Source organism: Xenopus laevis, chromosome 6S, assembly GCF_017654675.1.
Source record: "Xenopus laevis strain J_2021 chromosome 6S, Xenopus_laevis_v10.1, whole genome shotgun sequence".
NCBI classification, from domain to species: domain Eukaryota; kingdom Metazoa; phylum Chordata; class Amphibia; order Anura; family Pipidae; genus Xenopus; species Xenopus laevis.
In genome coordinates, this window is record NC_054382.1 from 99,482,084 (window position 1) to 99,496,929 (window position 14,846).

Below are 14,846 nucleotides of genomic sequence, written 5' to 3' on the forward strand. Positions count from 1 at the left end.
TTGAAATCTGACATGGGGCTAGACATTTTGTCAATTTCCCAGCTGCCCCAAGTCATGTGACTTGTGCTCTGATAAACTTCAATCACTCTTTACTGCTGTACTGCAAGTTGGAGTGATATCACCCCCCTCCCTTCCCCCCCCCAGCAGCCAAACAAAAGAACAATGGGAAGGTAACCAGGTAGCAGCTCCCTAACACAAGATAACAGCTGCCTGGTAGATCTAAGAACAGCACTCAATAGTAAAAATCCATGTTTTACTGAGACACATTCAGTTACATTGAGAAGGAAAAACAGCAGCCTGCCAAAAAGCATTTCTCTCCTAAAGTGCAGGCACAAGTCACATGACCAGGGGCAGCTAGGAAATTAACAAAATGTCTAGCCCCATGTCAGATTTCAAAATTGAATATAAAAAAATCTGTTTGCTCTTTTGAGAAATGGATTTCAGTGCAGAATTCTGCTGGAGTAGCACTATTAACTGATTCATTTTGAAAAAAAATTTTTTTCCCATGACAGTATCCCTTTAAGGTCGAATATCGAGGTTTAATTAACCCTCGATATTCGACTGTCGAACTTAAATCCTTCGACTTCGAATATCGATCGAACGAACGATTAAATCCTTCAAATCGTTAGTTTTTTGTTCGACCAGAAAATGCTTAGGAAGCCTATGGGGACCTTCCCCATAGGCTAACATTGACCTCGGTAACTTTTAGGTGGCGAACTAGGGGGTCGAAGTTTTTTCTTAAAGAGACAGTATTTCGACTATGGAATGGTTGAATAGTCGAACGATTTTTAGTTTGAATCGTTCGATTCGAAGTCGAAGGTCGAAGTAGGCCAAAAAAAACATTTGAAATTCAAAGTTTTTTTCCTCTATTCCTTCACTCGAGCTAAGTGAATGGGCCCCTTCCTTTATCTAAATTTAAGAATTACTAGTGCACGCAAGGGACTTGTTATATAGAATGCTCAGGACCTGGGGTTTTCCAGATAAGGGGCTTTTCTGTAATATCCCAGAGATGTACTTATGAACTCTCATCAATTAGTAAGTCCAAAGATTGATTTTAAAAAGTAGGAAATAGGACCAGTGTAAGAAACTGGATAGAGGTTGTTGGTAAATGTGGCAAAGACAAGTGTCAGAATAAAAACACAAAAACAAATGTATAATACACATATGGGATGTGTTGTCCAAACTGCTTGGGACCTGAGTTTTTCTGGATAATGGATATTTCTGTAATTTGGATCACCATACCTTAATTCTATTAAAAATCTTTAAATCAATATCAAATTAAACCCAATAGGATTGTTTGCCTCCAATAGGGATCAAGTATATCTAAGCTGGGATCAAGTACTAGGTACAAGTATGCAATCTGTTATCCAGAAAACCATTAATGAGAAAGACCCAAATTCCACGAAGGCCATATCCAATTTCTTAAAACCCACCAGCACACCCTGGCCTCTCAAAACACAGTTGGTCCGGTGCTCAGTTAAAATGGATCGGCAGCCCTTGATTAACACTGTTAGAAAAGAAAAGACCGGCACTCAGGACTCCATGCAAGTGGGCCAAGCCCTGCATGTTTACTGCAACCTAACATTTTTCTTTTCTAACATATCCTATAGAGGCCTTTTAAGCAAATAATTCTATTTTTTTTTAATTATTTCCTTTTTCCCTGTAATAAGAAGACAAAAAATTGTTATTAATCCCAATTAATATATACAGTAATGAATCCTTATTGGATTGAATTCAAGTTCAAATGATTTTTGAGTAGACATAAAGTATGGAGATCCAAATTATAGAAATCCCCAGGTCTCAAGCATTCTGGATAACAGGTCCCATATCTGTACAGTTTTATTATTGAGAACATTTCTAAAATTTAAAATTTGGAGTTTACCAGATGATAAAACTCCCCACATTAAAATGGAGGGCATGCTTGGTTATCGCATACATTTGTAGAAACATTCATTTTTCTGTGAAATCGTTATGCTCCAAAAAAAAGAAATTAAGCCACCGTGGCCTCTTACAACAAACTGCATTGATATCCTTGAAAACAATGAAATGGCAGGCTGTCTGGTTTTGCTAGGAATTATTGTTGCCTGGAAATACATGTACAGAGAATTGTGACTTACAGTTAGTCATTGCTATTCTGGACCATGAATAAGTGACAGCAACAAGCAAAGATGCTTTTTACTCTACATAATCAGTTTTTTCACCTTTATAACATACAGTAATGAACATGTTCCATTATTTTAAACTTCCCTACAAAAGTCACAAAAATAAAAATGGAGGTTATTTTTTTAACTCACCAGGGTAATGATGGTTTTATTATTGTCAGTTTTGTCAGTATCCAATAGCAACTAAATAGTCAGATCAGTAGCCTTGAAAATATGGACCATTGTGTTATATCTGGAATTCAGAGTGTAGTGAGTTTGAAGGGCACATTTAGGGCATATCCCAGAGATCCAGGTATGAGCTGTAATCAGTTTGTAAGTTCAAAGATAGATTTTAAAAAGTAAGAGATATGACAATTCGATGGAACAGGATAAAGGTGGGAAGTAAATGTGGGCAAATGAGCAGTATCCCAATAATTACATAAAATAGTGTATTTGGAACATCATGGGGTGTTTAAATATTTTGGCTTTATTTTGGAACATGCCAAAGATATAATGTAAATAGACAATGACTTTATGGCAGAGGTTTGATGGTGTATTCATTAATGGTTAATGGTTGATTGAAGCCAGTGATAATGTAAAAAGAATAACTAGCTCAGTGTTATTAAGGATGGGTTCAAGGTAATATTGGAAATAAGTAAGGTAGAGAAAATTTAACCATGAATAGCATAATGCAGTCTGATGTACAGATCCCTTTGTTGCCCATTTAATAGTGAAACACAGACAAAAAAACTCAGTATTTCGCAAAATAAAAGAAGAGAGGTCTAAAAGGCAAAAATGTGGAACTTTAACAGTAGCGCTAAAAAGTAAGATATAGCTAAGAACAAAGGAACTGTCTGAAAAAAGACTGAGGAAAAAACACATCACCCAACAAATAAAAGATTAGTTGGGCATGTGGACAATGGATAAGCTGTTAAGAAGGAAAGAAAGGAAAGGGTGGGTCATTTACATAGCCATTTCTTCCATGAGACTAAAAACGCTTTAAAGTATATAGTGCACTAATTATGCTGGGACACCATGATATCAAGTAACTTGTCCAGAATGACAAGGAGTTGCCAAAGGGAATTGAACCAGTAATTTAGCATGAGATTCTGCATCAAAGGCTTATTGCTTAATATATGAGGTACATGCTGACTTTCCTTAACTTGTTAGGTTACTATCCTAATCCTTCTAGTAAGGATTATCTTTAAATTGGTTGTTTTGTTAGTGTACATATGCCTACATATACTGTAATATTGGCTTTCCCGAGTATTGTGTGTCTACCAAAATCTTTGAAAGACCATTATTTATTGCATTTATATTCTATACGTGTCTGTGTGAAGAGAGGAAGAGACTTCCCTAATCAAAGAGAATTATCATCACTATGTGCTTTAAGGAGGACCAAGTGCTAATTTAAGTGTACAGCTACATGGGCGATTTCGCCGCGACTGTGCCGGATCCAACGCTCTGCGCCAAAACACAGGCATCAAGTTGGATGCGACGGAAAACAAGGTAAGAAATTCAAATGTCGGATGGTGTCGCAGAGTTCATCCGACGTGACACGACTGCCACGACTGCATCCGACAGTCGCGTCAGACAAACGCTGCAACACCATTCAACGTTCCTGTTGCTTACCTTGTTTTCCATCGCATCCGACTTGATGCCTGTTTTTTGGCGCAGAGCGTTGGATTCGGCACAATCGCAGTGAAATTGCCCATATAGTTGTACCCTAAGGGATTATCTTGCTAATATGCAACCTACACAACTGCTATTCATACTGTTAGTAGAACTATACTGGATATTCCTATTAACCATTCCGCAAATTATTTCTTAATTAATTGACTCTCTGCCTCTTTTTCAAACGACAGTCTTGGGGTGCAGATGATATTCATTCTATTATCACTATTTCAGAATGATATTGATGATTTTGTTGTAGACAGTGGAGCTCTCAGGACACAAGGGGTTAAGGAAGAGAAATTCTTGACCAGGTTAGGAAGGGAGAGGGGACAGGGTTTAAATGCCCTCTCTGTCATTGTTTAGCCTTCAGTAGATCATTCATATGTTTAAGTATGTATTAGTACTTTGCTTATGTTTACATTTGCCATTCAGTTTATGCCTGTGTTATTCCACCCGCCCACCTGCCCTGAGGATATATATAATTTAGTGTGCCTCAATCTATAAATTAGATTTCAGGAAAGACTTTTTATAGCAGATGTGCTAAGGAATGTTTTACTCTCTGTGTGCACAGCTTTATGGCTGCAAATTGGAAAGTTATTGAACTGATGTATATGGTGCCGGGAGATAAGAGCTGCACTGTTTAATCAACCTTGAAAATACAGTAGAATATCAAAGCCGAAGAGTGGGCACAGGTTATAGAAAATCCTCCTTTTTTATAGTTTTTTTTTAATACTTACAACAACATTTCTTTGGACACAGTTCTTAAATACAGAGTTAGAAGTCAGAAAACAGAAAATTGCAAATGTATTTACGTATTACAGGTAACAAATTGGAACTAAGCATTTTATGCACTGCTGCACATCATCCACAACATGTACATTTTACTATGCAGCATTGTGAACTATGGGTACATAGATCTATTGTTTGCCTAAGGCAGTAGAACATCACTTCACCCACTATGACATTCATGATATAAATACACAATATTATCTGCAAAAATACTGTATGTTAAATTTATTTTTAAAAATGCATTTAACCTTTTTATCTGTAGAAATAAGTAAAATCAACTGGACTTGCTGTGTTTTTTTCCCTTGAAGACATTTCACCAGTCATCCAACTGGCTTTCTCAATTCAGAATAACTTGTACATAGGATTTTGCTTTGCTATATATCCTCTGGAATGTTGCTCCAATCAGCATAATCTGTTTATCATAATCCACAATGAAGTTATTAAGGAGGGATTTGTTTATGCAGATGGCTATTATGTTGTTTTGATTGAATGAACTAATGACAAAAAAGGATGTATAAAGGAGAAATGAACCCTAAAAATGCCATATTTTCTATACTGAACTTTTTGCACCATTGAAAAGTTTCCGCTTCTCAACAGCTGTAATGATCCAGAACTAAAAACTTTTCACAGGGGGTCACCATCTTGGAAAGTGTCTGTGACACTCACAAGCTCAGTAGGCTCTGAGCAGTCATTGAGAAGTTAAGCTTGTCTATAATATAAGCTGATGCTATAAGGCTGAATATTAAAATCTGATGTTAGTTGCACTGGTTCTTCTGTGCTGCCATGCAGTAATTATCTATAGTAATTGCTAATCAGCCTGTATATTGTGACACTTACAGTATATTCTATGTCTATGTGTATATTGTGAGTCAGTCCCTAAGCTCAGTATCTGACAGCAACACTGAGCATGTGCAGTGGATCAGCAGAAAAGAAGATGGGGAGCTACTGGGGCATCTTTGGGGGCACAGATCTTTACTGCTAAAGGGCTGTGGTTACCTTGGGCTAGTATAGAAACCAAAATATAATGTACAATGTTTCTAGCTACTTCTTTTGTTAAGCTTTAGTTCTCCTTTAAAGCACCATTCCCTAAACATTGGTTCATTCTGGGAGCCTGAATTATTCACAGGTATTGAAGTATTGAATGTGGCTTCGAGCACAGCAGTAGCTTATTAAAGTGTTGGGTGTGACCTGAAATCTCTGCAAACAAATTACCTTTCTGAATGCTGTAAAGTATCTCATCCTCTAGATTTTTAGTATATCTATATGTGGGTCATGCTTTGTATTAATGTTGTGTTTATGTTTAGGTTTGCTCCCTTATGGTAATTATTTTTATTTTAATAAATGATTAAGGATCAGTTAATAGAGGTTAGACACCACAATGACCATAAATATCAAGACTTGTGAGCAATAAATAAAGCCATTTGAACTAGTCTTTAAATATATTTTAACCATGCAGTGAATCTTGCTAAGATTTTTATATACTTGCTAAGATTATAGTATTCCCATTTTAATGTATACTACCTAATGAAATAACATTTAAACAGGGCTTTTACAATGAACGTTGACCTGAATTTATAGAATGTTTTGATGATAGTTATCAATATGTATATAAAATGCTATATAACATTTGTAAAGAAAGTCTAGGGCTCACAAACAACCTTATTATATTTCTTTAGAAATTAGTATACCATAGTGTTTCCAGCATCCTCATAAAACTGATGCAACATGGGATCAGACAAGATCTCTCAGGCAGCCATGTAATCTCCATAGTCCATTTATTAAGCCTTGTAAGAACCTCATCAGCTGTTTACACTGGTGTGATATTTCTTGTTGCATTCTTGTGGTCTTGTCTTGACTGTACTGGGAGATAGAGAGCAGCAATATTTTACATGGCATAAGCATACTCCTGATCTAACTCTTCTATTTAAAACTGAAGAAGCAACTACAGATCAGAATTGCTCACAGTTTCAATCTCACAACTGACATTCAGCAACTAATGTTAAATTTAGAATGTCTCTACTGGTTGACCTGTCCTGCCTAGTTGGCTTAAATACTACATGGAAATAAGAGGCTGAGCAGAAGATTTAAGGTGTTATATAGCAAATAATAAAGAAAAGTCTGTAATAAGCCTTTACTGTAATTCTGAAAATGTGTGCATAGGGGGGTCAAACTAAGTCTTAGGGGCAAATTCACTAACCTCTGAAAATTCGCCAGCGACGGCTTCACTCACAGTGCAACACTTCGCCAGGAGTAGATTCGCCAGGCCAACGCTAATTTACTAAAATCGAAAGTTGCATCCAGGGCGCTGAACGCTGGCGAAGTTGCGCTAGCGTTACTGCGCCAAGCAAAGCAAAGTTGTGCTAGCGTTGGCTAATTTGCATACAGCAGGAAGTTAAAGCTGAACGGACGTATATGTTGCAGCAAATACATTACATTACAAAACTTAATAAAAGAAAATAAAGTTGTTATAATACTCTACACATGAGCCCAGTGTATAGTTTATGTGCCATACTTTAGGAAATGTAGGGGGGCAGCTGGTTACCCCAAAGAAAATGTACGCTCTTTTGCAGCCTGTCACCCTGAAAAAAAAGGAAAAGACGCCAGCGTTTTTTGGGACTTAGAAAAATTTTCAAATATTTTTTGAGGAAGTCCCATTTACTCTATTGCACTTCGCCTTGTCTGAGGTGGCGGAGGCAAGTCTGGCGCAAGAGGTAAGGTTCAGTAAAATCCACATCTTAGTGAATTTGCAGAGTAACATCCGTTCACCAGACTGCAAATTCAACTGGCGTTAGGGAGCGAAGTACCGCTAGAGTCTATCTCCTTCGCTAGCAAAGTTACGACATGACCGTTAGTGCTGGCGAATTTTCGTCAGTTTAATATTTTATGGCTGAGATTCTCATATTTTATTAAAAAAATATGAATTTTGAACACAGTGGTCAGAGAGCTATGTAAAAGCTTTCATCATCACACTTTTTCATACCTTGTTATTAATAAAAATGACAGTCTTATTTTTAGCATCCTATCAGCAGGGCAACTTAACTGTAATTCTTCCAAAAAAAAACTGGGGGGGGGGGTCTGGCTTGTACCCACAGTTACTTTTCTCATTACTCTACCCCAGTAACAAAGGGACGGGTGCGGTGGAACCACAGAGCAGATCCCCCCAAAATAGCAGCAGATGCAACTGAAAATTGCCTTCAAATCTATAATAATTACCTAAATAAACTTTATATTTTGCAGACTTTGATTTTATTAAAGCCAAAAACAACTTTAATTTGAAAAACAAACAGTCATTGGAGAAATGTTTTTTCATTTTACCTTTTTATTTTACCTTTTTTATTTATCTTACACATGAGAAAAGTAAAAGGTGTACTAGTATTCACACATTCTATCGTTGGGTCAATGTGCAATTGAACATCTGCCAACTAGTAATGTACAATAACAGGAGATTGCTGCTGAAAAATGTCAAAATGTTGGGATATATTCCTGAAATTAGCTGTAAACTTCTATTCAAATATGTATGAAATTAGAGTTAATTCAGAATGAAGTAATGGTGCGTGAAGTATAAATCCATTGGATTAAAAAGTTAAAAAGAAAAGAGCACCTTAAAATAACCATAATGCTCCTTATGGGAAAAAATGCCAAATGTAATAACTAGTTAATATTGCTTAATTGTTGCCTTTTTGAGGATAATAATGTCCAACATCATTGCTATGTACAGTATGTGTGCTCTTTTTTGGGGTTGGGTGCTGCATAAATGAATCAATAGACATAGTACTGTGTCAGTTCCACTTTCTGTTGACAGTTATCTAATTAACGTGATATTCATTCTGACAGCATTGTTGTATGTGTGGAAGATGGCATAGTATCCATGCCACTTTTGAAACAGGATTTTAGGTATTTTTACTTCAATATATTTTTTAGTATTACATTTGTGGTCGTGTTTTTAATATCCTATAATTTCGAGTTTTTTTACTATATAATCCCAGCTTTTAGTGGAAAAAAATAAAACATTTTAGGGATTTATTATACCTTAAGGATGGAAAAAGTCTGAATCTAAAAATCCGGCATCTCAGACCTGCCGAGGTTGCATATAAGTCAATAGGAGAAGTCGCAAAGTTATCTTGATCTTTTCCCAAAGATATCTTGATCTTTTCCCGCAAAGAAAATTTTTGGGAAAGTGTATTGATAAATAAGGAAAAAAAAACTGTGCAGATTCGGTCAGAGTAGTTTTTCCAGAAAATATCGAGATAAATTCAGACTTTAATAAATGGGCCTCTTAGTGTTACGCCATTATTAAATTCATTAGCATTTATAGGGTTATTTATCAAAGATCAAACTTTAGAGTAATGCAATTTTTTTAAAACTTGAACAAATTCAGTTTTATTTACTATTCAAATGGTATTTTATTTAGCAAAAAAATTGAACGTCTATAATTCGATCAAATAGTTCCGACCTGAATACTCAAAATCAATTTGAATTATTTTCCTCTGAAAAAAACGACTTTTGCACGGCAAATTGTTTTTGACGCAACATTTTTTTCTCCTATTGGTGTCTATGGGGTATCATTTTTGAAGCGAAACTTGGCTAAAATTTGGCTTATCCCTACTATTAACATCTTCAAATAGTTCAAGGGACGTCTGCCATTACTACATGAATTGCCATGACTACATGAACTTGGCAGGTTTTAGGTGGAAAATAATCTAATTAGAACTGTTTCCAGGGTCAGGTTTCACAATCAAATTCAAATTCAAGTTGGTGGTTTTAAATTCAAATTTGTGAGTTTTGACCAAAAAAAATTTCAGAGATTCGAATTTACCATTCACACCTTAGTAAATCTGCCCCTAAATCCTGAATGTATTACCTTCAGATTGAGATGGATTGTATAATATAATAGTATAATATAGATCAATAAAAATATCCATAAAGTATCTGCCATCAGCATGATTGTACTAGCCATCTGAAAATACAGTGAACTGTATATAGTGCATACCTTGACCAGTTACACAGAAAGCAAAAAACAACTCATTGACGTAAAGCCTTTTTTAACTAAGGTTACTTCGAGTGCAGAGAGTCATATTGATGAAAGATATTGATTCTTTGCCTGCACAGCAAATCTTTTTAAAGATTCTCTCACTTCACATGACTGGCTGTCAGCGTCACATTTCCTGTTTGGTATCTCTGATCTTGTGTTTCTCCACACAGGGTATTAAAACATGTTCTTTAGTATACTTTGAAATTCTGGAAATACGAAGTTTGGAAACCTCTATCTTTATAAAGCTCAGCTGTTGCTTTTCTTTGATTCTCTTTCATCCTTTCACCATTTACTGTACTTTTGCTTTATAATGATAGTGTATGGATATATATAAAGGATTTAAAGAGGGAAGGAGTCAGTTAAGATAAGAATTCCAAAAAAATAATCATGAGACAATTTTGCAGACTTATCCATTTTGTTTCTGTTGTTAGTAAAACTATCTTTATGCTGTAAATGATACATCATTGATGGCTCCAGTATGGTTTGTGGCTAATGTAACATAACATAATAAGAAATAATTGTGATATAAAATGTTGTGCTAATGTAAGTTCGTATAGGCAACTATTAACACCTTAGCATTTACAGTATACTTAAATACTGCCTTCCATTAAACATAATTCACATGTATTGTTTGAAAATGATGTATTCTAGTGATGGGCAAATTTATTCACCAGGCATGGATTTGCGGCAGATTTACAGATGTTTTTGCGAAACTGCTGCGAAAATTCCCAGTGGGAAGAAAAATTCAAAAGTCAAAATTATTCGAACGCCCATTGACTATAATGCATTTGGACAAAAGAGTTTCACATGTAAAAATTATCACTCGTGTCAAAATTGTTGCATGTCAAAATGATTTTGGCACCTATTGACTAGGTGTCGTTTTGCAAATTGTTTTGCGAACCATATGTGGCAAAACATATACTCTCTACCAATTGGCTTATATATGGATGCCATGATAAGACAGACTGTTAGACTTCTTCTCAACTTATATGCAAACATATATTTTGGTATGCATGTAGAAAAGACATGTTAAAGGGGTGGTTCACCTTTACGTTAACTTTTAGTATGTTATAGGACTTTTTCCATTGGTCTTCGTTATTTATTTTTTTTAGACTTTTTAAAGTATTTGCCTTCCTTTTCTGACTCTTTCCAACTGACATCTAAAAAAATGCTCTGTAAAATGAAAAAAATATTGTTATGGCTACTTTTGATTATTCATCTTTCTATTCAGGTCCTCTTGAATTGATCTTCCAGTCTCTTATTCAAACCATTGCATGTTTGCTAGAGTAATTTGGATCTTAGCAAACAATGTTGCTAAAATTGCCAACTGGAGAGCTGCTGAATTAAGAAACCACAAATAAAATAAAATAAAAAACAATTGCAAATAGTTTCAAAATATCACTCTCTACATCAGGGATCCCCAACCTTTTGAACACGTGAGCAACATTCAGAAGTAAAATGAGTTGGGGAGCAACACAAGCATGACAAATTTTTTGGGGTGCTGTGATTGGTCATTTGGTAGCCCCTATGTAGACTGTCAACTTACATTGAGGCTCTGTTTGGCAGAACATCTGGTTTTATACAACCAAAACTTGCCACCAAGGCTGGAATTAGAAAAAATAAGCTCCAGCTTTGAGGCCACTGGGAGCAACATCCAAGGATTGGAGAGCAACATGTTGCTCACAAGCTACTGGTTAGGGTAATAAAATAGCACCTTGTACTTGATTCAAACCAAGCTAGAATTAATCCTTATTGGAAGCAATACCAGCTTATTGGGTTTATTTGATTTTTACATGATCTTCTAGTAGACTTAAGGTTTGAAGATCCAAATGACAGAAAACCCCAGGTCCCGAGCATTCTGGGTTACCAGTCCTATACCTGTATAATCATATATATATATATATATATATATATATATATATATATATATATATATATATATATATATATACATTATTTATTTATTTTTTTTTAACATATTTTCTCCTTTTTCTACCACTATCATTGCCATCACATAGGTACAAGAACTGGTACAATTATTCTTTATTCTTCAAAATGAAATTTGAAACAGAAATGCTTTCCTTGAAAAGAAAGTAAAAAAAAAAGCACTGTGAATGATAAACATCACAAAACTGGCATGAGCTTAGTGTATTGTTAATGATTACATCTATTCAAACACACACACAATTGTGCATATTGAGCAGCATATTCATCGCAACATTTATTTTCCAGTAATTACTTCAGCCCAGACAATCTGTTGGTTGCTCTCAATAGACTCTCTTTTGAAAACTTCTCCATTACAAGGTTTTGTACCTCTACTCAGTGTGTTGTTACAAATGTTATTTATAAGATATACTGTATTTAACTGTATTTACTGTATTTAACTATTATTGCTACATAAAATTATTGATTTATATATTTATCATACATATTTATTATTTCAGATGTTTGTTTTACTGGCAACTTAATGACAAGAGTCTGGATTCATGCTTGGATAGACCTTTTAGAGTCTGTTCTCCCAAATCAGAACTCATGAGCAACTAGTAAGTCTAATTTATTTAATATATAATATTATGAAAACGAAATATAATGACTGAAGAACTGACAATTATTTTCTCACCATATGCCCTTTCAGTCGTTAAGCCTAATATATAATGCAATTCTGAAAAAGATTAGAAAACTGCTTAATAAATGCCAATCGTATAGATTGCCAAAAGTTATGGGTGTATTATTGCCATACGTTAAACAAATACATGAGTGTGAATATCAGTTGTTTTATATGATGTTTTAGCTGAAATGGTCCAGAATTCCAAATAAAAGCTTCAGGATTTTAATAGAGAGGGAAAATTGTAGATCTGCATAAGAAGGATGTCCTAGTTAATATCACGACACAAAGGGTTAAAAATCTCGCTACAGGTGGAACTTAAGTACCATAATTGCAACTTACAGAGAGCATGAATCCCGCATACATAGTATACTGTATAACATATATAAATTAATGATTTCACAGTTCTAACATAATATAGTCGGAAATGTTACTACCATATTATTTTCTGATAGTTTTAATGGTGTATTATATATTCAGTAATGTTTTCCTCCTGTAAATTATTGGGATATTGGAAGTGTAACGTTAGTTGACAAGAAACCCAATTAGATCGCTGATAAGTACACCTTTTGGTGATCAAGGTCACCCCTGACGATACTGGTGTTCACAGACGCCCCGGACTTTCTGCTGCAAAATCAATCAGGGAACATGAACACGTCAAGGATACCAATAGTAAAGGCAAGAATAAGGCATAAAGCAAAATCAGGCTGGACAAGGTTTGGGACAGGCAGCAAGAACCAGAGTCGGTAGGCAGACAGGAGTCAAAACAAGGATTAGTAGAGACAAGTAGGGTTGAGCAGAATCTGAGTCAATGGAAGGCAGGAGTCAAAAACCATACATACGAAGCTTGAGCAGGAACTGAGTAAACAGAAGGCAGCTTGGGCAAGGAGGGTAAGGGGAAAGAGCCATTTAAGGGGCAAAGGGCCAATGGGAGAGAGGGTTGATTGACAAGAAGGGGAACAAATGGACACCTTTGATGCATAATTAGCATCAAACAGACACAGGTGCCTCTCCCTAATTAACAGAATGTGCCTGTGCCGAAGTGGAATGCACTGGGCGCATATTTGCCAGGCACGCAGGAGCAGTATGCACAGAGCGCAAATACACCGGGCGCCTCGGCGGCGGAAGAACTTGTGCCCCAACCCGAACCCGCCGGTCAGCGCATCTACAGGTGAGCATGGATGAGCGACTGGTGGGGCGGGTTGGGTTACAGGAAGACATTAATGAATGTCTTGACAGTTAAAGGAACAGTAACACCAAACAATGATAGTGTTTATTAGTAACTCAAATATAATATTCATCTACCTACACGAATGAGGTACCAGCTTATGAAGGTTTCTTTGTTAATAGTCCCAATTCTAGTAATGCAACACATGATGCATGATTCACTCAAAGGAGACTAGAACACGTAAAAGATAAACAAAGGTCCGGGACTGGATGGTATTTATCCCAGGGTACTAAACAAGCTTAGCTCTGTGATTGCCAAAGCTCTTTGATTCATTTTTCAGGATTCACTTAAGTCTGGCATGGTGCAGAGAGACCGGCGAATTGCTAATGTGGTGCCAATATTAAAAAAAAAGCCTCAGAACTATAGGCTGATTAGTCTGACATCAGTGGTAGAAAAGCTTTTCAAAGGGTTATTAAAGGATAAAATACTTGCCTTCATTGCAAATAATAATACTATGAGTTTGTGCCAGCATATTTTTATGCATAATAGATTTTATTATGTTTATATTGTTTATTTATGACCTAGAGGTGGGCATTGAAAGTTCTGTTTTTATTTTTGCTCATTATACTAAATTTCTGTGCAGGATGCTGCCACCTTGCAGAGTGATTTGACTTAATTGTAAAACTGGGCAGCAAACTGGAAAAGGAGGTTCAGTGTTGATAAATGCAAGATTATGCACTTTGGCAGAAATAATATAAATGCAAGTTATACACTAAATGGCAGTGTGTTGGGGGTTTCCTTAATTGAGAAGGATCTAGGGGTAGATAGTTGTCTAATTCCAGTTAGTGTCATTCTTTGGCTACTAAAGCAAATAAAGTACTCGTATTCAATCCCTTGGGTATTCTCGTCTCCAATTTCAGAATCCAAAATGCCTCTCTTAAATTTAGAGAATGCACCAAGTCTCCACCTCTGAAGGGTATCCTCACTTGTTAAATGACTTTAACTGTCAAATCTTGAATACCGTTTGGGGAGCATAAAGCAAAATGTTTGCCCACAGGGAACCACTCATCTTTTTAAACAGTTGCTCTTATATGCTCCCTTATGCTTTCCACATATTGCTTCTCACAGCATTTACATTCCAACAGGTATTTTAATGTTACAGTTATAAAAGCCGTTATTTTGGTATGAACATCCTGTACCACTAGATCTAAAACTGGGCCCTCTAGAAATTACCTTACAGGTTGTGCATTTGGTAGCTCCACATCTGTAGGTACCCTTCAGTGATAACCAACTGTCCCTAGGATTTTTTGTAGCCGAGGTAACTAGACTCGATGCTAGACTCTTACCTAAAGTAGGAGCTTTCTTAGAAAAACATCTTATGTCAACAAGTGACAAAACCTCTGACAACCTGGTATCGATATATAGCACCAGAAGGTG

General features: G+C 35.9%; 1 protein-coding gene across 1 annotated transcript in view; it reads left to right on the plus strand.

The window, feature by feature from the left end:
• Positions 1-14,846, plus strand: part of sntg1.S (syntrophin gamma 1 S homeolog) — a 194,788-nt gene that overhangs the window by 96,357 nt on the left and 83,585 nt on the right. The window contains exon 3 of the mRNA XM_041567862.1: positions 12,081-12,179. The gene's annotated coding sequence lies outside the window, so the exon portion shown is untranslated. The remainder of the gene's footprint in view (positions 1-12,080; positions 12,180-14,846) is intronic.